General features: G+C 32.9%; 1 long non-coding RNA gene across 1 annotated transcript; it reads left to right on the top strand.

The window, feature by feature from the left end:
- The first annotated feature begins 3,064 nt into the window (after window positions 1–3,064).
- Window positions 3,065–8,722, top strand: LOC134694810 (uncharacterized). Its single transcript, XR_010102616.1, has 2 exons — window positions 3,065–3,194; window positions 8,390–8,722. It is a non-coding gene; the product is annotated as an uncharacterized LOC134694810 (long non-coding RNA).
- Window positions 8,723–23,636: the final 14,914 nt, after the last annotated feature.

Below are 23,636 nucleotides of genomic sequence, written 5' to 3'. Positions count from 1 at the left end.
GTGATAATAAACGCCATACTAAACTCCAACTTGTAAACAAAAAAACTAAAAGTTAAAATAATACAAGACTAGCAAAGGCCAGAGGCTCCTGACTTGGGACAGGCGCAAAAATACGCAACCGTTATGGATACCCTTTTCTAAAAGTGACGGATATCAGTCTTTACAGCTACCAATATTATCGCGTTTTTTTTGGATTTCCGATTTTTCAATTTAGCGGTTAAACTATAAAAAAAAAAACAGTCGTATATCAGGTTCCAATTAAGAAAATAAGTTTTAAAAGACAAAATACCGATTAATAGAATATAGTTATTACAAAATCGACAAAAGAAATATTGACCAGAAACGTTTGTCGTATAGTTGTCAGTAATTGCCTCACAAAAACCATACGATCCTCAATTTGTCTTAAACAATATACAGCATCCAGAAGATAATTGACTCCCATCAATTGAAGAAAGAGAGATAACGCTATGAAAAAAAAACCAAATTTTGGCTCAGCGAAAAAGTATATTTACCACAAAATCACGCCAAAGATCAACCATTTTAATTACAACTGTGCATAAGATGAAGTAATTTTTTTTATATTTATTTTAAACAATTTATCTAAAATGTGTTTGTATCATGTGTATGTTGGCGGGAAAAAAATCGTATAAAGGTTCATAAATATTAACATGAAATAATCACAAAGATATATTTGGGGAAAATTTGAAATTTGAACTTTGAACTTAAATTATTTCCTAAGTAGGACAACCGGTTAAGTTCGTAAATTTAAGAAATACATTCATGTGCCTGTCCATTTGTGTTATATGCAATATTAAAGCCCTTAGTACAAAAAAAAAGAAAATGTGATATAAGTGTTATTGAGACAACTAACTACCACAATTAAGGGTACGTGAAGCAATTATGGATCACAGTTAAACCTTCAAAATGAGAAATAAACACTATATAGTCAGCACAAATCAACACGACACGAACAATGTATGACAATTTAAACGTGATACATGTGTTGCAAATAACGCTCTAATCTATATGTCTTTTTGAATACAATTTACGAAACCCAAATCTGACAAAAATGAACTTGCGACAATCATTGAACTACAGGCTTGACAATTTGGACAGGCACAAACATAATGTGAAGGGGTCAAACATGTCTGTTAGCGCAGAAACCCCTTTTTTACTTCCCCCATTTTTCTTTTTTCAATAAAATACAAACAAAATTTCACAACAGAAATGTGTGCATCTCTGGACATTTTATACACAGATGAAGACAATATTTCATGGAACACTATTTTGCTTTACAGTAGTCTATTAAACTGAATCAGTACATGTTTGTAAAATCCTACAATCCATCAAAAGTGGTGTCTTTTATACTCTTCAAATTTAAAAAAAAGTCACATCGATATTTAAAAAAAAATGTTTCGAAGACATACTACACAAGATCGGGATAATTTCTTTTTCTTTTCTTTCTCTCTTTAATGAGGAAACTAATACCTATTCGGTAGACAAATTAGAAGAAAAATCATGATTTGATATAAACACATGAGATGTGGTCTGACTTACAAAGATAAAACTCTCCAGCCAAATAGAATATAGATTAACAATTAAAGGTCAACCTACGTGATTCAACAATGAGTAAATCATATACCGCATAGTCAGAAACTGTAAGTAAATATAACACAACGTGTTAGTTGTTCTGGTTTTTTTTTCACTTTCAAAATAAAATAAAAAATGTCAAATTCTTATAAGATTATCTGAAAACAATAACTATAATTTCCTGTGGCAATATGCAAAAATTAGTGGCAGACTTTTAACCGCGAAACGTATAGCTTAACTCTGGACTACTCCTCCTACTAGCGGAAATTGAAAACTGTTTGAACACTTTGTTCTAGATATACTGAACCACCAAATATGCATGTGCACTATCCTTTAATCACAGAGACTTTCACTTTATAACAGGTTAACTGAATTAACTAGTTTCAATTTCATGTACATGTACACAATGGTTTCAAAATCGGATGAGAGCTTCTCAGATCTTTTGCTTGGCAAACATGAAGATCTCTGTGACATTTTAATACCGGAACATCGTTTGGAAGTCCTTAACGAGGGATTTCCTTCCTAAAATACTGTAGACTGTAAATACTTTTTCATTCAAAATATTAAGTTATTGATATTTCTAATTATGTGATTTCAAAACTTTTCTAATTGTACATAATATTTATGTTTTGTCTTATGTCAATCTCCTATAGGAGGAAATAAAGTATGATGATGATAACTTGTGTACATATTCTTATCTCGTGTTACATATTCATTGTCTTCCTGTTTTGTGAGAAACCATTTATGTTCAGGTTATACCATTTAATTAGAAGAAAAAAACAAACAGGAAAGGACTTTACGATATACATGTATACATGTGTATCCTTTGCCGACTTTAAATAAAGTTTATATTAATTAAGCTCTTAAATACAAGGCAAGGCTAATTATATTTTTAAATTTCACCTTATTAAATTGAGAATGGAAATGGGGAATGTGTCAAAGAGACAACAAACCGACAAAAGAGCAGGAAACAGCAGAAAACAGCCGAAGTTAACCAATGGGTCTTCAAAACAGTGATAAAATCTCACACCCTAAGGCGGGCTTCAGGCTCACCCCAAAACAAAAATATTTATGTATTAAATACTGTTTTTTGATTGGATGAGTGCAATGGTATTTATATGAAATTTTGCATATATTGAGATTGTCTTTTCTCTGTTTGTAAGTAATTTTCTCAGCCGGTGAATTATACATTAGGGAATTCTGATTTCGAGAGAAAACAAAATCCCTCGCCTATAAACTAGCGGTTCTTAAAATTTATTAACCTGAATTCTTGGCAAATAAACTTGTTAGCATGATACATTTGTATAAAAATCTGAATCTCCACGAAAATCAAACGATCGTTCTTTAATACATCATTTTGCTCTCCTGTCTCTTAATCGTAAGTAAATGTGTGTCAATTGACCTGCTACAAACATGTACATCTATGTCTTAAAATAGATTTCGTATTAAACTTACACCTAATGTTTTGTTTTTGTAAATACAACTAATAGATCATTTAACTTCGGGCAAAATGTAAAATTTACACTAATAGGTCTACATGTGCTCATGTATTAATTATAAATCACTGGCTTTAAAATGTTTGGATTTGAGCATTCATATTGAAGGTAATATAAAAAGCGTTTCAGACGAACAATAAGAGTTTGTTTTATATATAAATACATGTATCTATCGAACTACACTGGTTGATCGGGGCTTAGACATGTTGTAGTCCTCGACATATAATGTGCGCAGTAAAAACTTTTGCGCAAAAAAGGGGGAGGTGAGTGTTCGATCAAACTGGGGCATTCCCATTTAAGGCAATACAAATAGTGTATCTTAATTTCATGTACACATTAACAAACCAAACGAGTTGAACGGGGCTAAGAAATATTTTAATCTCTCGATATCTCATGTGCGCACTAAAACCCCTAGCAAAAAGGGGGTGTCCGATCAGAATGAGGACATTAAATTCGATGTCTTTTGTGAGGAGAGGATAAAGTTCCCTGTTCAATAATTAGTCCGTCAAAAAACTGAGCAAGGAAAACCTTCCTTAGCCTAAAGTTTAAATTTGCGGCCATCTTTTACTTCCAATATTTGTTGCAGTATATATACCTTTTTGAAGTAATTATCATTAAACATTGAACAACCAACAATTAACAGTTTGGTCGATTCCGTGATCTCTGAAATCAACAGCAAGACCAATCCTTTTGTGATTCTATTATTCTGTTTTGTATGTTTATGCCCCACCTACGATATGCCCACCTACGATAGTAGAGGGGCATTATGTTTTCTGGTCTGTACGTCCGTTCGTCGGTCTGTCCGCTTGTCCATTCATCCCACTTCAGGTTAAAGATTTTGGTCGAGGTAGTTTTTGATGAAGTTGAAGTCCAATCAATTTGAAACAAAGTACACGTGTGCCCTATGATAGGATCTTTCTAATTTTAAATGCAAAAGTTAGAGTTTAAACCCCAATTTCGCGATCCAATAAACATAGAAAATGATAGTGCGAGTATTATGGACACATTCTTGTGTTTTTCTAAAATAACCTGATAAAAGTTTGTACCTATGGTAGTTAATATTTGTGAAGTCTTTGACACAGTCGTCCTGGACATGCGGGAACTATTTGACACTGCACGTCCGGCAACCAACAAACAATCAATTTTGACACAGTCGTCCTGGACATGCGGGAACTATTTGACACTGCACGTCCAGCAACCAACAAACAATCAATTTTGACACAGTCGTCCTGGACATGCGGGAACTATTTGACACTGCACGTCCAGCAACCAACAAACAATCAATTTTGACACAGTCGTCCTGGACATGCGGGAACTATTTGACACTGCACGTCCAGCAACCAACAAACAATCAATTTTGACACAGTACCAATGGCCATCTTCAGAAGAACCAAAATAAAGACACATTGGCGGATCCAGGGGGGTTGTTCGGGGTTGGAACCCCCCTTTTTTTTTTAACGATCAATGCATTTGAATGGGAGCATGTTGTTGGACCCCCCCCCCCTTTTTACTCTGGGTTAGGAACCCCCCTATTCAAAATGGCTGGATCCGCAACTGAGACACGGCTGTTTTTTGCTATGGTCGGATTGATGTCTCTTTGACACATCCCCCATTTCCATTTTCAATTTTATAACCGATAAAACGTTTCGGAGATGAATTGTTTACGAAATCAAATGCATAACTATCATTGAAATATTTCAAAATAGATTTCTATTTAAACTGGAAAACAATTTGTTTTGAAATGGAGTTAAATTTGTAGTGTAATCGTATCGTGAAACACGAAGTTCAAAGTTTAAAATCATGCACAATTTCCTTATATACGAGTTAATAACCGCTGGTGCGTTTCATTTCCTGATCATTTTCACGTAAAATAATGAGCAAAAAGCGAAATCCAAACTTTATTTCACTAGGATGAAGATAGGATGATATTAAAACACAGTCTATGGAAGAAGTGTATCGATAAACACTTTTCTTATATCAATGAGCGATATTGTCTAATATCAATTGTAAATATGCAGACATTTCATGCGGAAAATGTTGTTTTCGGCAACGAGAAATTAAGAAAATACTAACTTTAAAACTTATTGTTCAAATATAAACAACAATTGAGTCAAAATATACATTCAGAAGTTAGTTAGAAGCTAAAGTTTATGCCCGTGTAAAATTTGAAGTGCTGTGGTTTTCTTATATACATAAATAAACAATGCGATACTTTTAAAATATCATAGCGGTGTTTTTGTAATATCAATATTAGTAATTATTATTATTAATTTTTGACTGCTGTATCCATATTTTGACAAATTTACCTATTATGTCTGTTTTGTTCATGCATCGTTGTAAATATGACAGAATTTGATGATACTGTCATACATGTGACAGGTTTTGCGCAATATAACCAGGTTCAATCCACCATTTTCAAAATTTGAAAATGCCAGTACCGATGGCAGTAGTCCTTTTGCGCCAATTACTGTTTTTCAGGGGTACCAAATTTTAGTTTTCAAATGTATCATCGGAACTTATTTGCGCCAATTTACCTGTACACATATCTATCATAAATATTAATGATTAATATTTATTCTTATTTTTGGCTTAAAAAGTATCATATATGATCCGAGATATTTCACCATGAAGATAAGCATCTGGAGAGAAATGACTTGAAATGCAGTAGACAGTCCATGTACAGAGAGAGAAGAAAACTTATTGTTTTGCTGATTATTTATACAAGATTTGCCCAAAAGAGGAGAAAATATAAGCTTTTGCTGATTATGTTTTAGCCACATACGTTGATGACACACTGCTTTGCTCTCACCATCCGTATGGGCTGAAACTCTATCTACCGCAAGCCGTATTAGTAATGGAGCAGAAGCCTTCCACGGGGAATTATGAACTGCATGTTTTATGCATTTCATCCTTCAATGTTTTTCTTTTTAGACAATAAAGTGAAGTTACAAGCTACTACATACATTAAATTAGGATGTGCCAACGCAGCAGCAGTAAGAAGAAAGTATGTTTCAGAAAAGGAAACATTCGCCGTGTAAACTGCCGGTTTCAAGTCAGAATAAAGGTGGAGGGAAGTCAATTTTCTTCTAATTGGTGCAATTGCATGTTTTATTTTTGGCGCAAATGATACCATGTAATTTTAAAATAGATGTCGCAAACGTAGCATTGGAGAAAAAAGTTGTGGCGCAAAAGGATGCATTTTTGGCGCAAACGGATCTCTCCCGTACCGATGGGGTTTAATAAACAATGTCGTAACCAAATAGCTAAGTATCAAAATCAGTGTTCACATATATATATATATACCATTTAGCAAATTTATAATGAACGCACCGAAATAATATATATCAGATATGCTCGCAACGCAATCATGGAAGACTTTCTTTATTGAAAACAATGAAACTAACTTTTAACATAGATGAATCATACTGTCCTCGTTCAGATTGATTCGACAAAGTTTGGCCTGTGTATTTTTTAATCTCCTTTTTTTTTAATACAAATTAGACTGTTGGTTTTCCTGTTTGAGTGGTTTAACACTAGTATTTTTTTGGTTCCTATATAGCGTGGTGTTCGCTGAGAGTCAAGGCTCCGTGTTTAAGGCCCTAACATTTTTAAAATGATAAGATCGTGTAAGCGGTAATTTTGTTACAGATACGAAATTTTAGTGATATTGATCCTCAAACTATAAGCCGGTCATGAACTAAGTTTGTGAATTATGTTTGCAGTTCTTTTGAAATGCATTGTGACGTGTCATCGTATTAGCTTTATATTAGAAAAGTATCGCATTCATAAATTTTTGATATTAAAAAAATATCGCTATGATATAAGACAAACATCGCATTGATATTTTAAAATATAGCAGTATCTTTGACTTATAGACGATTTTGGCTTATCCAACAATTGAATTCATCTCAATTGCATTCCAGATAATTTGCTACATGACATTAATTGAATTTGTACATCTACAAATGATAAATCGTGCATTTATGTCTCATTTATTCAACAATTCAATTTTCTCGTTTAAATACACCTTGCTTGGTATAACTTAAAATAATTCATGGAAATTATACAGCAAACGTATGTCTTGTTAAATAACAGGTTGTTTTTAGAAAAGAATCATTACTTTATACCGAGAAATCTTCGTTCCTTCATAAAAATGTAAACATTCGTCTGAGATTTCCCACAATGCAACTCGTTGATATAAGACAATATCGCTCATTGATATAAGAAACGTTTTTATCGTATCGCACCTTCCATAGACTGAGACACCTTTTTGGAAGACCTAAAGTAAGCACGAAAATCGAGATATATCATAAGTTAAGAGAGTTTCGAGAACACGACTTATGACAAAGACTTGTCATAAGATAGACTTAAGATAATGTACGTCATAATCCTAAGATAACTTCAAGAACACCACCCCTGATTTTTTTTTATTGTAGATCGTTAACAATTTCGTGAGTGATTCCGTTGAAACGAGCTTTTACATGAAACTAAAGTGAGAATGTTCATATGAATTTCACGTGAACTGTTAACAGAGAATTTTAAGTGAACCTTTCAAAAAAAAAAAATGGTATATGTCATGACTTTTATGAAATTTGAACAAGGTTATATTTGAATTACTTAATTTTACCAGTTCACCAGAAGTGTATATATGTGCTTTTCACGCGAAATTCACACAAGCTAATCAATCGTGCTAGCGTCGAGTGTAAAGACCGTCGGTTTGATTTATGTCCTGGTCAAACAAAAAAACTCGAAATGAGAAAAGGGGGGAGATGGAGGCGAGTACTTGTTTTTTTCATCATCAGAGTCAGAGTTTTCATCAGTACAATAAGGTATGGGGTAATCTGGATTTAGAATAATTTTGGTTGTCATCTGCTTGGCTAGATTATTTGTTTTCATACAATTAGAGATCAGAATATTTTATTTCTCCATGCCTCAAATTGCAATAAGGGGGGGATTATACTGTGAAAAAATTTGGGTACAGAATTTTAAAGGAAAGTTATGATTTGGTCCAGCTGAAAAAGGTTTAAAATCAGCACTTCGGAAGCTTTCAAAAGATTTCAAGACGCCCTAAACATAAAATTGTCCATATTATGAGTAAGAGCCGATGAAGTTTTCTGTAAGTTTTATATAATTTGTCCCAAAAGTAGTACAACACACTGTAAAAGTTTCTTGGAGAAAGATCAGGTGGGATTTGTTTTATTTTCATTTATGTTCTGAAAGAAATCACTACGAAATAATTGTAGTCTCGGACCTATAGAAAGACAATTTACTTACGATTATCTCTCTTTCTCTTGTGTTTTTAGACAACAATCACGAATGCATGACTTCGAAGAAAGAATAAACAGAGAAACCAATTACAGCACTATTAGATTTTTGACATTTAAAGAACCGCCATGTTTTTGAGAATAATAAAACACCGAGCACACCATCTCAGCACATCAGATGACCATAACACAAGTACAAACCGGGCAGACGACAAAGTGAACATCCGGAAGGAGCACGTGCTGACCTACATGATCTACTTAGTCATGATATTCATTTTCATATTATTGTTGCATGCATATATACGCTAACTTTATCTATATTCAGGATTAACACTGTGTCGTATTGTAAAAATGTTTAAGCTTTAATTTATATTATTTGTTTTTGTCATTTTAAGTTGAATAAACAGAAATAGTGCTCGAAAAATCAATTTTTTACTTCCGTAAATTAGATGGCGGATAACGTCTGTGAGACAGCAACCTTTCCACACAACAAATGCCAGTTCACTTAACACGAGAAGCTCAATGATGTCTTCTTGTTAGTACACCCAATAGCATTTCGGAGCACATGTAGCCGAAAACTTACATATGTAAATCAAAATTGGTAGCGAAAAAATAGATGCTGAAATATATGAACAATTTTTAGTGTCGGTTGTAAATTCGACGAACAAAAGCAAAAAAAAAAAAAGATTAGTATTGTTATTCTCATAATTGTGTTACAGTATATTTTTGTTATATTGGATTGCGTTATAATTGCATGTAAACACGGACCTCGGTTTTAGAACTTTCAGTAAATATAAGGAAATTGATAGTAATCTACCATTTGCTAGTAAAGTATGCCCACGTTTAAAATTAGAAAAAAAACTTTGTAGAAAATACGGAAAACAAATTGAAATCATTATGACTATAAAAAACGGTATGCCCTAAACGGATTTGGGTGTTGTGTGTGACTATGTTATCTCAAATACAAATGTGAGAATAGAAGGACAACACAGTGGTGGAATTGTATTCCCTTTTTGATCGAAAAATGGTGAATACGGATGTGTGAAGGATACGAAAAAAGGGTCGACATTATCAATAAGGGACGAAATTACCAATATGGTTAAACATAGCTTCAAATGTAACAAGGCAAACTTTTGAAAAAAAATAAAATCACAAAAATACTGAAGTTAGAAGAAAATCTAATCGGAAAGCCCATAATGTCATGGCAAAATCAAATAACAAAACACATAAAAAACGAATGGACAACAACGGTCATATTCCGTTATATAACAATGATGCGTGAACTAAACAGACATAATAGATAAAATAGTCAAAATACGGGTACATCAGTCATCATCATGTAACAATTTTAAAAAAGAACAATTTAACAGAACACAAAAACATCTATCTACAAACATATATATATATATATATATACGTCTGCCGAGCGTGAAAAGTCCAGAAACAACATGCATATACCCCAGTAACCCTTTTTATCTTCGTTTTGCTACGTTTTGATTAATGAAGACGGGAACCGGATAATTAGTGGTTAGTTTAAACATATTTATTTATAGTGGATTGGGAAACAAGTTTTGCAACTTATATTAATCCCTTTCCACTTTGCGGGTGCGAGTGGTTGTTAGGAACGACATGAAAAATCAATAAAGGATATAACATTTAATTCAAATTCATTGTAGTTTTGGGTTGTTATCTTTTTTTTTAGAAGGGGGGAAAAGGGGGGGGTCAGTCAATTGCTGCAAGTTTTGTTAAATTGACATCGATTTTATATATATATCATTATTGGCCAATCAATTTTCTCAAATTAAGTTAAGAGGTTGGTAGGGGTCAGTGAAAAAACTATATGAATTATTTTTTTTATTTTTTTTATCTTACATTGAACTTTTGATGTCGTCCCTTACAATAGTGATTTAAGGAGCCTTATGAAGCTTTGCTGTCGATGTTAGACAAGGATCCCTGTTGAAAACAGTGCTTTCACCTAAACAGTTACTTTCATAAATTGTGACACTTTGGTGGTGAGTTTACGTCATTGGCACTCATACCACATCTTCTTATATCTAAGCAATTATTGCATCAGGTTCTTTCATGACGTCTGAATCGTGCTTTTAACTTTTGTGACGTAATTGTCTAAATCTGTATTGAATAGTCTACGTGTGATGTGTCTTATCTGGAGGAGACAGATAAAATAATATACGTGATCTTTAAATGGATTTAAATTAGAAAATACAAATAGACCCGGAAGTTCCATTGACAAAGCAATAAGCAATTATCCATTTCCTTAATATAAAATGTCTGGAGACAACAGCGATACCAGTGTATTCTTTACAAAAGAATGTAAACACGATCTTCATTTCAAGATTGTTTTTTTATTATTCCTTTTTTTTGGAATGATACATATTTTGCCTAAAATTTTAAAATCCTAGATCTAGATTATCAAAACGTTCCAAATTGCCAGTTTCCCATATGCATAAACGTAGATACCGAGACACCAAACCGTTTAACCAACGGAAAAAAGACACCTATATGTCAACATACTAGTTGTTTACGGGCACGTGGAATAAACATGCATATCTTAACAAGACCTGGCCTCGGTGGCCGAGTAATCTAAGTACATGTAGCTACTATTGTCATCACTGACTGAGGTTGTGAGTTTGAACAAAAATCCTGAGATGAAAGAAATGCAACCAAACAATTTGATATTTTATCGTGTGTTTTTTTATGTTGTGATGTTATGCTATTGTTTCAGAAAAAGAGAGGAGGTTTGGTACCATTAAAACGTTTAATCCCGCTGCAAATGTTTGCACCTGTCTTAAGTCGGGAATCTGATGTACAGTAGTTGTCATTTGTTTATGCAATTTATACGTTTCTCGTTTCTCGTTTTTTTTTTATATAGATTAGACCGTTGGTTTTCCCGTTTGAATGGTTATACTCTAGTAATTTTGGTGCCCTTTATAGCGTGTTGTTCGGTATGAGCCAAAGCTCCGTGTTGAAGGCCGTACATTGACCTAAAATGGTTACTTCTTTAAATTGTTATTTGGATGGAGAGTTGTCTCATTGCCACTTACATCACATCTTCCTTTATCTGAACACTAAATAACTAAAGATTGAGAAACGCCAAACCATTAAAAAACCTGAGAATGAATTAGGTTGTTTTAGTTTAAACATATTCTATTTGCTTTAATGTGCAAAAAGGATGAGACACAAGTAAATCAAACTTATAAAGTCTTCTTCCATAACAATTTATAACAATAGAATATTTTCAAAGCACGCATACACACAATACATTATATATTATATATATATATATATAATATTTAAACTCTGAAAAAAATGGTATGTGATGATGAGAGTGGTGATACACAATATGCATGTATATTTGCACTTGATAATGTGCTATATTACACATTTAGAAACCTCTTAGACTCTTTAATAAATTCATATATATTCTTTACAATTCTTTTATTTTCAACATTAGTTAAAGACGTAACGCAGGATGTTCAAATTTGATAGAGAGTTATCTGGTAACCAATATTACTTATTAAATAATTTGGTTCCTATATTCAAATACTTGGGACAATAAAAAAGAAGTGACGTGAATCTTCGAACTTAGCACCACAACTACAAGACGGAACTAAAATAATGCCTCATGTTACGAAGTTCCCGTCAGTCACATGTCCAACGTCCTTGACCTCACTTTTATGATTCTGTGATTACTTGAAAAAAAAATTAACAATTTTTGTAAAGTTCAATTCACTCTTTTCATAAGTAATAACACAACTGTATTCTGTATGTGCACACCTTGTAAGGTTTGTATGCCTGTTAAACAGTTTTCACTTGACCTAGACCTCATTTCATGGATCAGTGAACAAGGATAAGTTTTTGTGGTGAAGTCCATATCTCGGATACTTTAAGCAATAGGTCTAGTATATTCGGTTTATAGAAGGACTGTAAGATGTACAAGTCGAACGGGTAGGTGTCATTTGACCTTAATCTCATCTTCATGGTTCACTGGTTATAGTTAAGTATTTTTAGTTCTTTAGGTCTTTTTTAATACTATATGCAATAGGTCAAATATATTTGTGTATGGAAATATTTTATGATCTATATATCAGTCGCGCAGGTTATATTTGACCTTGACCTCATTTTACGGTTCATTGATCAGTGTTAAGTTTTTGTGTTTTGGTTTGGTTTTCTTATTCTCTATGCAACAGGTCAACTGTATTTTTAGTTTGGAATGCTAATAAGGTGTACATGTCTATCTGGTAAGTGTCATCTGACCTTGACCTCATTTTCATGATTCAGTGGTCAAAGTTTAGGTTGAGTTAATGTGATAGAATACAGCTTATATTTAGGACTATCAACATAATATCAACGATTAGTAATGAAGGCAATACATTTCAGTCTGTGTGCTCTTGATTTTTAATGTGTGCTTTCAAAAACAAATATTGGTCCATCAAGGGATCACTTAGTTCGCCTTAAATGTCTTATGTGCACTACTCAAACATGTATGCAAAACAAATAATTTTAATTTAACCTTCTGTATTACAATTCTGTCACAATTACCACTCCTGGATAGCTCCAATATAACTGTTTTGCACTTTCAGATTGTAGTCAACAGCTATATAACTCCAGTGATAAAATGCATGATGATATCCCCAGAGATCAGTGAATCAGTACAAAGATTACCGATGATACCCCCACAGTACAAGGTTAACCAGGTGTATTACCAATGTTATTTCAACTGATCGGGCGGAGCTATGTTTTAATTTGCACAAGGACAGTCTATTTGAAGATGTGTGTGATAAGGATGATTGCCTTTATAATTATTACTGATTTCTAATCACCTATCAGTGTCATCAAAGGAATTTACAAAATAAATACTGTACACTTCCATGATGAGTTTATCCTAATACACCTATCTATAGATGGACTGTTTTATATGAGCGAACCGGTCAAACTCCGCCCAGTCAAGTGAAATAAATCGAGTAATATTTAACATTGATTTAATGTAAGTGGTATGTACTCGATTGTCGACGACTGATGAACATAATGAAACAGTATATTGACTCTGGTAAACTTAAGATTGATATAGGAAATTGTTGGCAATTTCTCAAAAATAAATTCATTAGTCCTAACATATCACATTCATTGCAACTTACGATAAATGATATGGAGACGTTGTAATTGTCCCGACCAGGAGTTCATCTAAGGAGACTTGCTTTAAGTAATTCTAGTGTGTATAGCGAGGGTTGTCCTAGGTTTGAATGCTTAGGTTTTTTATTTTTTTTATGATGCCATTCCGTAATATTTGTCTAAATATTGTTGAAAATATGAGCCAGTCATGGATGCATTTTATTCCATAATGGGACACAAACCCATAGCTAAAAACGTAGATGTGCACCGGGGAAAACTGGTTACGTAAAATTTCTGTCTTCGAAAATACAGTAATAAAACCTTATGAATAACTACACATAGCATAGACAACTGTATGATACTGGGTCGGCTATGTCTGTAAACAATTGTGAGAAACAAAATTTGTTTTGATAAGATTCCAGTCTTCAAAATGTCCAACTTCAAGTTATGATTTCATAGACAATTGATTCGATACTGCTCTGTCTACTATGCCTGCATATAATTGTGAAAAGCTATTACGATAATTATCTTAACGTTTTATATATCATTCCGATTGTTGTTTCCTTAAAAGGAGTCTAGAAAAAATATCTCCAATTGCGCACTATTTTGTCTGCTCGCGATCATTTGACCGCATTATTTTGTCTGTTATAATTTGACCGACAATTCTACGCACAAATATAGTTTTAGAATTTTCATAATTTATAAACAATTTGCCATTATATTTGGTTTCATTTGTACATCTATTAAATTGAACGTAAAGAAATATTTAACCTAAAATCCTAAAAACAGAACCGCTTTGTTTGAATAAAGATAATAAGTGTATCATCAAAAATAAGTTTTGAGATGGTATTTACATTTTCAAATATTGTTTATATTTAACGTTAATATATTCAAATATAACAGATTAGTGTGCCCAGTAGATGTACAATACGAATTAGTAATTAATAGATACATCATTACAATCGGCTTTCCTCGGGTGAATTCGCTTACGGAAAAGGCCGAGTTGTGACGAATGACATCCACTGGTTACCGACTAACTGTTATAAGTTGGGAGCGGCAAATAAACGAACATTACCTTTTGAAACATTTTAGAAAACAAACTACTACAAGAAGGGCGAAAATTACCAGAGGAACTGTCAAACTCATAAATCTAAAATAAAATGACAACTTGAACGTAATTGCTAATATTGAAAAAGACAAACACACAAAAAAAAGTACAGAAGACACAACATAGAACACTAAAGACTAAGCAATACGAACCCCATCAATAACTGGAGTGATCGCAGGTGCGCTGGAAAGATAAGCAAATCCTCCTCCACACATGGCACCCTTCGTCTTGCTCATGTTATTACAAACCCGCTAACTATAGCCAATTTCGGTAGGTCACATTCTTGAAAAGGAAAGGGGACTGTCATTCTTGACGTTCTTGTTATAAAGAAGCTGACGTAAATGAAACATGCCATCAAAATACAAGCAAATTCATTGAATTCTAAACAAAATACTTACATTTTGATTTATCAGACTCGGACTTCTCTTTGTAATGTGCGTATTGTTATGCGTTTACTTTTCTACATTGGTTGGAGGTATAGGGGGAGGGTTGAGATCTCACAAACATGTTTAACCCCGCCGCATTTTTGCGCCTGTCCCAAGTCAGGAGCCTCTGGCCTTTGTTAGTCTTGTGTTATTCTAATTTTAGTTTCTTGTGTAAAATTTGGAAATTAGTATGGCGTTCATTATCACTGAACTAGTATATATTTGTTTAGGGGCCAGCTGAAGGACGCCTCCGGGTGTGGGAATTTCTCGCTACATTGAAGACCTGTTGGTGACCTTCTGCTGTTGTTTTTTTTATTTGGTCGGGTTGTTGTCTCTTTGACACATTCCCCATTTCCATTCTCAATTTTATCGAAGGTCATACTATTAAAATAACAGAATCTTATCCATTCTCTTCAAGTACCTGTATGTACCATAATTATTTATTGCAGAATGGTACAAAAAGCGTGTTAATTAGATACATTGTATGCGTTCATTAACAACAACAACATGTGTTTTAAAACATTGAATTTCATGTAAGAGGGGTTGGATGGGGTTTACAGAATCGATAAATAACGATCAAAGGGGAGAAATATAGAGAATAGAAAATAATGTGGAGGAAAAATACTAAGAATAGAGAAAAATACAAAAATAATATAGACCACTCTCCAATAAAAACCAAATGATAAAAGCTAAAAAATATCATAAGTCACCGAAAGGCCTTAAACAAAGATCATTAAGGTGCCCAAGTCCATATATCGTTATGTATGAAATGTTATGTCTACTGTCAAGTGCATTATTCGTTGTTATTTGTCTTTTTCACGGAGGATTTTGTTGTTTTTATTAGAAATAAAAGCAAATCTCTCATTTGCTTAAACCATTGCCATTTTTCCAAGGATGCGAGACATAGAAAACAATGATAAGGGCAAATTTTCATGGAATTTACGGGAACTCGGACACTTGTGTAAATAATATAGACTTATATTGCATGACTTGAGTCGTCTGATATTAAAATCCTTTAGCATTTTGCCAGGTTGTGTATTAATTGAATGAATTGCTTTTCTTGATTCGTTTTATCTTTTTAAAAATTATTTGCATTACTCGTTATTTCTGTATACCATCTTTTGTGTACAGTATATTTATCAATAATTGTTTAACAAAGTTAACATTGTGGTTCAATTCATTCCAAAGATTTGGGTTGATCTCAGGCGCGTAGGTATATCCTTTTTCACATGTGGCATTTGCCTTATATTTTTAAAATGTGGTATTCAAAATAGAGTTGTTTTTTATGGACAATGCAAATGTAACAACCTTTTTTTGCAACGACAGTGCCAGTTTGTCAAAGATGTAAAATAGTGTACAATGATACGTTTGAATCAAATTTAAGGCAATTTGGACAACAGTATTTAAGGGCAGACACAATCATATTTTACAGGTTATATGTATTAACAATTGGGGTTAGTTTTGTTTAACTTAGTATTACGATGCAGGTTAAAGTGAAAGTTGCTTTAATACTCTTTTATCAAACTTGGACTTAATTTATCTTATCATCAAAAGACAATAAGGAAATTGCAAAGGTTGTTAAGGTAAATAAACTCATCATAGATACCGGGACTAAATTTAGTATATAGGCCAGACGCACGTTTCGTCTACAAAAGATTCATCAGTGACGCTCAAACCCGAAAAAAGTTAAAAACGCAAAATAAAGTACGAAGTTGAAGAGTATTGAGGACCAAAATTTCTTAAATTTTGCCAAATATAGCTAAGGTAATCTATGCCTTAATCACCTTCTGTGTATTAGACAAGAGAGACTTTCGACTTTGATATTGGACTTGAAAACAACAAGCACAATTCCCAATAGTACCAAAATCAAAAGGTTCAAATAAATTCATACAACAGCACATACATGTTGTTGAATAGATATTTTTTGAAATTATTCACCTTTTGATTGTGGTACTATTTTTGATTTAACCCTACACATGTGTTTAATATGTTTACATCTCACCTAAGAATGACGTATTTATCGTGTTAATATCAAGTCAAATAAAGAGATAAACAGATTAAAGTGTGATATTTTTCTTATGAAAATTCACGAAGTTAACAATCACATGATGGAAACTTTGATTGTTGTTTTCAAGAACAAAGACACATGCGAAAACATATACGTCATACAGACACACAACCTGAGTTGGACATCTTTTTTAATTTATTTTTTATGTTTGAAGATCAACCTGACCGTTTTTGATTCACATATTTTTTTCTGTTATCTTCTCACCTTTTTTTACGATAATGAGGTTAAAATTTTGCAAATACACTAGACGCTTGAGAATTTTTTAAAACATATTATTTTTATTTTATTTTCAGTTGTTTGGGTATAAAACAAGTTCTGTTAAGGTTATATGCAACAAATAAAGTATCACGCAAATGAAATGTCATGCGTTTTTTGACACGGGAGTCATAAGCCGTTTTAAATTTTTAAGACACATATCATTATACACTCTCTCGTTTTTGAAATATGTGACAAGCTGTAAACATTTGTTAAACATTAATTGATCATAAATACCAGGATAAAAATGATTTACGCTAGCCGCGCGTTGTGTGTAGACTTATCAGCAACACGTGAATAAAACAATAGAAAATAATTTCCAATTAATAAACTCATCAAATACACCAGGACTAAATTTTATATATACGCCAGACGCGCGTTTCGTCCACAAAAGACTCATCAGTGACGCTCGAATCCCAAAAAAATAAAAAGGCATATAAAGTACGAAGTTCAAGAGCATTGAGATCCAAAATTCCTAAAAGTGTTGCCAAATACAGCTAAGGTAATCTATGCTTGAGATTCAAAAGCCTTATTTTTTTTTTTAAATTATAAAAACACGAAGAAAGTGACAATATCAAAACACATTAAACGAATATACATCTACAGTCATATTCCTTACTTGGTACACACATTTTGAAAAGCCTGATGATCCACATTATGTAAGATAATATACTATTGTAAGATCCATCATCTTCAGGATAATCTTTATGATATTGAGTCTAAATCAAACTGACCATTTCATTTGAAAATCGAAGAGAGCCAAAAAAAAAACAACCGACAAACGAATTATAAAAATCTGAGCAACACAAATCGCACTTTAACAACTTCTGATGCTGTTTATAAGAGAGGTCGGTAAAAAGTAAAATCACAAGGATACTGAACTCAGAGTGAAATTTAATCGGAAAGTCCCTAATCACAAGGTAAAATCAAATAACAAAGCAAATCAAACGAATGGACAGGGTACAGGCATTTGTTTAATGTAGAAAAAGGTGGATTGAACCTAGTGTTATAGCGCTAAACCTCTCACTTGTACGACAATCTCATAAAACAAGTGTATCTTAATAAAGATAATAGTTCATCATTTTGTTAACCTCGTGCTATTTGTATCGACAGTACAATCGAGAGTATTTTAAAAATCAAAGAATTCCAATCTAAACTTTGAAAAAGGGTCAGGTCCATCAAAATGATCAAATCAAACTTTGGACTGTTTCAACTAAAGGATAGAAAATAACAGCTGCTAGTACAGGCATTTTGTCAAGAAAATATTGGAGCTGAACCTGATTTGATAGCTAAACCTATAATAACCTCCCACTTGTATGAATGTGTTTATGTTTCCACATGAAACGTAAATAACATATTAATTCACACTTGATGTGTTAAGTTTAGATAGGTGCCTATAACTAAGATCTGTTATTTCTTACTAAACAATGACAGTGGAAGGTATGATATTCGTATTGTTCGTGCAATGTTGTTTACAGCTTATTATATATTTGTGAATGTTTTATTTGTTTTCAAATGTGCTTAACTAGTTTTAACAGTGCTGTGATATGCTGTTGTTTGCCTTTTCGCGGTTTTTCTTTTTCTTTAATGAAATGACAATGGCAAGTCAGCTGTTTTTCAACTATTTTGTTTGAATATTGTTTTGCTATTTTTCTTCTCCCTTTTCTTAAGCATTGCAAAAACTTCATATCACTAATGTCAAGCAACACCTGACTTTTTAAAGATTATAACATGGTATTTTCCATATTGCCAGGTTATCGGTCCTAGACTCCAAAATCAAACCAGAGGGCTTGATATGGGTAGAGGGCTGATAACATGGTCAATATAGAAAATGGTATGTGATAATCTGTATATCACATTTTCCAGTGTTTTTGATTGACTGGTTACCGGAAGTCGAAGTCGAATGTACGATACGGATTTTCGGGAGCTGATATGAATTTTCAAGGTCTTATATTAATTTTCGAGGGCTGATCGATATTGGCCCCGAGGGCAGCTAACTTACATTAACTTCCGGCTATTATTGGACATACAAAAACGTACGTGCGAGAATTAATCGCTGCATTGAAGACCTGTTGGTGACCTTCTGCTGTTGTCTGCTCTATGGTCGGGTTGTTGTCTCTTTTACACATTCTTCATTTCCATTCTCAATTTTATTTATATTAGTACAAAATGTGTGATGAAAACAGATATTGGACAAGTTTATATACTTTTACTTGGAGATTGATGCTTGATTTTTAGAGACGTGTTTGATACTGAATGATTTAGTGTTCAGCCAGGTTGTCGTTTTATGGGCTTTTGGAACTTTTCCATTTAAACAGGAAGTTTTGCTAGCTTTAAAACAAATTTCAACTCAATATTGTTGTCTTAAAATGACCCTTACCAAGTCAGAAACATAGCAGATATTTTCAAATTGTCCGGATCCGTTTATATCTATATTAGCGTTCGTTTTTGTAGTTCAGTGTTTGTGCTGTTCTGATGATTTCTTTTTAAAGTTGGTGTGATTCCCTCTTGGTCTGTGAACCGGTATTATTTCTATTCGTCGATTTATGACTATTGAACAGCGATGTACTATATACAAACTTTTCTGTATCTTTTATATGATAAGAAAATGTGTTTTCCCTTACATTGTCAAAAATATTACGATTGGTTTTTTTCATATTCCAAAGAATTCACGATTTTTACCCATTTGTGATTTTTCCGTTGCATGTAAGTTGACATTGATATTTAGCCAAAAATCTACAAACTGACGTTAACATGACAAAAGCCAAAACAAACAGAAAGTGACGAATAGACAAACAAAAGTACTCTAAATATAGCATAGACACAGGATCACACAACACGAAATATTAAAAAAAAAAACCGAATTGATTGCAGGTTTTCTAGAAGGGTTAAAAGACCCTACTCCATATAACACCTTTCTCGTGTTACTCTCATATAACACGTCGAGAAGTATATCATGTGTAAATGCATCACACAACAGCTGATTGGAAGTTGACTTTTGATTACAATAAGACATCCCTAAATTGGTAATCCATCAGTCATGTACAGTTAAATTACCATACTATTTATCATATTACAGGTACAAACATCTCTACAACCCTGAACCAAAACCTAACACAATTCAAGGTCATAATTTGGAACGAGTTACCCAAGTTAGAACAAGATCTGCTTTTTATCGGTCTAACTTGCGGCTGCGCATTGCTCATCGTATTAGGATGTATTTGTGTTGTTAGAAGAATTCCAACAAATAGCAATGATGTGACTTGGACTGCTTCTTATATAACTGATGTAAGTACACTCACACACGAATATGCACGATTTCAAATGCAAATGTCAGTAACATAACATTGTAATCTTTCTTTTTTACTGTGTGCAGCACTCGCAACATGGGTATGGATGCATTTGTTTATAACTCGTCAGAGTATTCTAATGCTGTAACCTAGAATATAGATCATGATTACAAGAGCATGGATAACCCTTTTTCATATTTATAAGTGTGTATATGCGAGTGTGAGAATGTGTGTTTAGCTGTGTTTTAGCTGACGTTACTGATTTAGATTCAATATGTATAATAATATATGTATCCAACAAATAAAAAACAATTTAAAACGTAAACCGGGGTTTCCCTTATAGAAAAGACAGAATACGGGGAAGTAATTCATGACACAAATTATGTACATTCACAGCCACAAATGCAATGGAACAGCGGTTTATTTGCTGTTCTCAATCTCAAAGTTCCATTTTTTTGGCATATAGCTTACTCTAGCCGTTATAAGTTTTGCTGTAGTAGTCACCCTGTTATATTGTCATAATTACTTCAATGGTTTTATATACACGACAAACATAACAAACACATGGCTTACCCTTGTTGATCCAAATGAATGTATAGCATGTATAGGTGACGACTATTCGATAAACCTTGTTGATTTTTTTCACATAAATTTATTTGACAATTTTCGGAAATTTAATATGACATTCATAAGATGATCTAAAAAAGTTGTAAGTTGATCTACGAAGATGTTATTCACTTATCACCATAATCTATTTAAAGGAAGAAAACATCACACTTTGAGCAGTTGTTATTTGCCTGCTTGCTGTGTATATTTGATTTCATATTAACGCTTTCATTTCATTCATACAGTGTGATGTAAACATATTCAAAGTATCGATATTCCAAAATGTATATACTTGTAGTCAAAAACATAAAAAATAATAGTTAAGTGTACTGTCAACGTAAATTCTTGCTGAACTTCCCCTGGAAACTTTTTTTTTATTAACAATGCCATTTGCTCTCCCTCCATATGGAATTATTGATTCCATTAGGTCACTAATGATATTTCTTCCACTTGGAACTTATATAATAAAGGAGCTTTTATTTGTGAAATTACGAGGTGGAGTGATATCTATGATTTTAGCAATACATAACTGCTGTCTATATTTTAAAACATTTGGTATTTTAATAATCTTAAACAAAACTTTATTGTATATTTTGTCTTTTCACAGGCTCCACAAAGCGCTACTGTACTGGATGCTTACACTATAAAGAAGGAAACTAAATATACTAGTGTTCCAGATCAGGACAAAGAACCTTCGGAAACGAGATTTTGATTAGTTTTATGTTAAGTTTAAATGACTATTAACCGTGCTGGTGTATGCCAAACGCTTACTTGTGTATGTTAATTATTAAAAACAAATGTCGAATGTCGCTTACGTTTCTTTCATTTGGATCAATATCGACAAACGGTAAAATGTTCTCCAAATTAAATATCAATTCCATTGACACGTTTGCATGGAATGAATCTCTTAAAAAAAACCGAAAACCCCATATATTAAACAATTGTCAATCAAACACGTATACACCGAACAAGAAACGCGTCTTTTCAGCATACATAAAAAAAGAAGTGATATAATTGCCGATGGGAGAATTTTCTACTGATACTAAATCACACAGAAGATCACAATTTTAGTAACCGTACATCTTAAATAAGAACATTAAACATAACAAGCTGTAAGAGGTACTGACATGTCAAATAGAAAACAAGCAACATCAGAAATGTAAACCTTAACTTTATGAGAACAATATTATAGACCGTGTATGGAGTACTGTCTCGTATATTAACCACCGACGATACAACCAATTTTGGGACGCCAAGCTCTTTCATAGCCTTACACAGTGGTGAAACAGCATCTAAAAGAAAATATGAATCTGACATCATGTTAGAATTTAATTTGAAAATATATAGATATTAGTTCAATGAGGATATTTTTTTACAATCAATGCGATATATTGTAACCGATACTTCACAAACAGATATCAATAATGACGACTAATAACCACTGCTCTTACCTCGATCTTGATATCTATATCACTAACGGAAAGCTGAATACTAAAATTTACGATAAAAGGGATTTTCTTTTATTTCCTATCGTTAATTATCCGTTTTTAGATGACGACGTTTCCTTGTCGCCATCTTAAGGTGTTTATATATCTCAACTTATTCGATTCGCTCGTGTATGTAACAATGTTTTAGATTTTAACGAGAGAAATTTATGCATAACTGAAAAATTATTACACCAGGGTTTTCGATATCACAAACTAGTCAAAACATTTACTAAATTTTATCATCGGTATAAAGACATCATTCGTAAATATAGCTCAACATGCAGACTTCTTATACGTTCAAGTATTTCACATCCATTTTTTTATGGAAATATTCTTTATAAAGTACAAAGGTGTCAGTATTCACCTCAGAAACTTACAAAACCTTTGAATAAACTTATTAAGAAGGGATATAATTACGATACTGTTGTCAAGTCATTAAAGATTGCATATTTTGGCGTTAATATTGAGTCACTGATAAGGTCTTTGCGTCGGAACTAAACACATTTATTCTAAAAACAGTTGTTGGCATGACACGGGTTATGTTCTTCTCATATATGTTATGGTGGTATGATACTAAACTCCTAACGGGAAGGATTGTGCCTGATGTTCATATGATGAAATCATAATCTTTCAGTCAGTTTAATTGAAGTCTGAAGCTGGCATGTCAGTTAACTGCTAGTAGTCTGTTTTTATTTATGTATTATTGTCATTTTGTTTATTTTCTTTGGTTACATCTTCTGACATCAGACTCGGACTCCTCTTGAACTGAATTTTAATGTGCGTATTGTTATGCGTTTACTTTTCTACATTGGTTAGAGGTATAGGGGGAAGGTTGAGATCTCACAAACATGTTTAACCCCGTCGCATTTTTGCGCCTGTCCCAAGTCAGGAGCATCTGGCCTTTGTAAGTCTTGTAT

This window comes from Mytilus trossulus, chromosome 13 (genome assembly GCF_036588685.1).
Source record: "Mytilus trossulus isolate FHL-02 chromosome 13, PNRI_Mtr1.1.1.hap1, whole genome shotgun sequence".
NCBI classification, from domain to species: Eukaryota; Metazoa; Mollusca; class Bivalvia; order Mytilida; family Mytilidae; genus Mytilus; species Mytilus trossulus.
Note: the sequence above shows the minus strand (reverse complement) of the source record. Positions and strands in the feature narration are given on the sequence as shown.